Source organism: Mesocricetus auratus, unplaced genomic scaffold (genome assembly GCF_017639785.1).
Source record: "Mesocricetus auratus isolate SY011 unplaced genomic scaffold, BCM_Maur_2.0 Super-Scaffold_100676, whole genome shotgun sequence".
Classification (NCBI taxonomy): Eukaryota; Metazoa; Chordata; class Mammalia; order Rodentia; family Cricetidae; genus Mesocricetus; species Mesocricetus auratus.
The window spans coordinates 31,512,154-31,514,653 of record NW_024429266.1 but is presented as its reverse complement, the minus strand read 5'-3'; the positions used below and the strand labels follow the sequence as shown (position 1 = coordinate 31,514,653).

The following is a 2,500-nucleotide window of genomic DNA, read 5'->3' as shown; positions in this document are numbered from 1 at the left end:
GTAGCAGCTGGCTGTTGATCTCGAGATCTTCCACAGAAGGCAGACTCTTCCTAGAAAGATCCCATACCTCATCCCACTATGCTCCATGCATCTCACCCTCCCACACAGACTCTGACCAAGTAGGAGCTGCTCCTCTTAGGCCAGCATCCACAATGCCTATCCTGGGGTTCGGCTGCTCTGAACTGGTATTCTCCCTGTGGCTACTGAGTCCCTGTCCTTGGCAATAGGCATGGGAACAGGTGCATGTAAAGCTAAGGCTAGGAGTTTCAATTTTTCAACTATAACATTTCTAATAGAACTAAATCTTTCCTCTAACTCCCAAATTAGAGCCCATGGTGTTCAGATGTGCTATAGATTAACCCAAGGCAAAATTGCAAAGCAGGTGATTTTTAATTAGGTCTGTCTCTATATCTTCCCTGAACCTCCTATCAAATTATAATACTTTCACCAAGTCCCCAGGGTGCTCATGAAACCACATCACCCTATCCTGTAAAGGATGCTCATCGTATGCCTTTGTTCACAGAAAGTACATAGGGTTAAACATTTGCCCTGCCGCCTAGAAAGGAAATCATGAAATCATACTACAAAGGCATGGCACTCTAAGGGAAGACCTTTGGGTAGGGGCAACTAAGGGCTTCTGTGAACACTTAGAAGTGCAACAACTGTATCCTAGGCTGATAGAGATTGCTCTTAAAGTCTGAGACAGGGGAAAACAGCTTCCAGGACTCCCAGCCTTGCCCCCTTCCAAGGTCATGTCACCTTGACTTTAGAGGCGCTTCCATCCATTCTGGCTGACCACTTGTCAAGGTTGTATGACAAGGAACTTTCCTACTAGGCAGAGTATGAAGTCAGTTATCTCAAGATCCCTCAGCTCCGAGTATCTACGATTCTCTCTCTACAGACAGAGAGCCTCTCAGAGCCTTTCTTCTCACCTGCAGCTCCTACCTGCCAGCCCCTGGTTGTTTTGGGACTTCTTTCAAAGAGGGAATTCCCCTAGTGAAAGGGCAATAGGAAAGTAATGAAGGTGACTCAAGGATTGTGGAAGACATTCTACATGGCTTAAGAGAATTGGGAGAGATTCACAAATTTAAAAAAGAAAAAAAAAAGACCAAGGACTTAAGAAGAATGTTCAAGATGGGAATAAGCATTAGAAGGTCTAAAGCTCCCCGAGGGGCCGAGAAGATAGATTTGAACTTGAATCAGTTTAGACAGAAAGACAAACTTCATAGTAGTGAGATTACACAAATCCTTGGAGGAAGACTCTAAGAAGGGTTGCTAAGGTTTTAACCAGATGTTCCTGCCCTTCCTTGGGAGTCCCAACACTGTCCTGCCTGTGGCAGATGCAGCTACAGACAAAAGCAGCCCCCACCGACAGGAGTTGGCCTGGTTGTCACAACTGTGTTTAGTGCTCTCCCATGCTCATAAACCATTTCACAGAGCATTAGCGTTAGCCAAGGACACTCTGCAAGCATGTGAGACCAAGACAAAAACAAAGCCATCCTACGACTATGTCTGAACATAGACAAAAGCAAGGCTATTGTTCACATAAATGATAAAATGTCCCCATGCCTGACTAACAGGCAAAGCAGCTACTTCTCCCCAGTCACAGTTTTGGCAGCCTCTGGTGAGCCCTCTCCCTGGAGGAAATTCCCAAAGATGCTCAACCACAGAATTGCCTCCACTTCTTGGCAGTATCCCCACCAAAGCAAACCCCTGCTCCTCCAATTATGTAATTCAACCCCATAGTATAGAACAGGTCCTTACATTCTTACTGAGACACCCCTGGAGTTCCCCGTGGTGGATATTCCCTAGGATAAAGTGAACAACTAAATCCAACTTGTTCAACTACAGGGGTGTTTTCAATGATCGCTGATCGACCTAAAACTGCCACATCTCTCAAAGCCATTTTCAACACTGATTCTATTATAGCTCACCATGTTCCTGCCACCAAAACAGGACAGGCAGCCTTCTGTTTCCACAAAGATAACTACATGCCAGCATCTGCCCATCTGGATCTTTCCCTAAGGGTTTAGAGTAGGGTGATGGCAGTACATTTTTATCAGCAGCTAGAACAGCACCTGGCACATGGTGGAAACTCAGTGAACAAGAGTGGAATCAGTGACTTAGACAACTAGATTGATCCAAACTCTGGAGAGTTTTAAAAGTATTCACAAAAAACTGGATTTGAAGAGTGTTAACAGTCAGTCAGCAATATAGTGTAGTTCCCACCCATACTTAGATGAAAACAGCCGCCTTTTTAAAAAACAATATAGTTTCAAAGTTGCTTTGTTTTGAACCAGGATTTTACTGTGTAGCTCAAGCTGACCTGGGACCTGTGATCCTTCTGCATCTGCCTCCTGAGGGCTAGAATTACAAACATGTGCTACTACAACTGTCTCAAAGTCACTTGGTGGTGGTGCTGGTGGTGGATTTGCAATTAGAGGCCTTTAAAGCAACTAATAAGGAACCAGCAGAAAAGGCCAGACGCTGAGTGATTAAT

At 44.8% G+C, this 2,500-nt stretch overlaps 1 protein-coding gene across 2 annotated transcripts in view; it reads right to left on the bottom strand.

Moving 5' to 3' along the window:
- Nucleotides 1-2,500, bottom strand: part of Tnn (tenascin N) — a 69,547-nt gene that overhangs the window by 55,223 nt on the left and 11,824 nt on the right. The gene's annotated exons all lie outside the window — the stretch shown is intronic.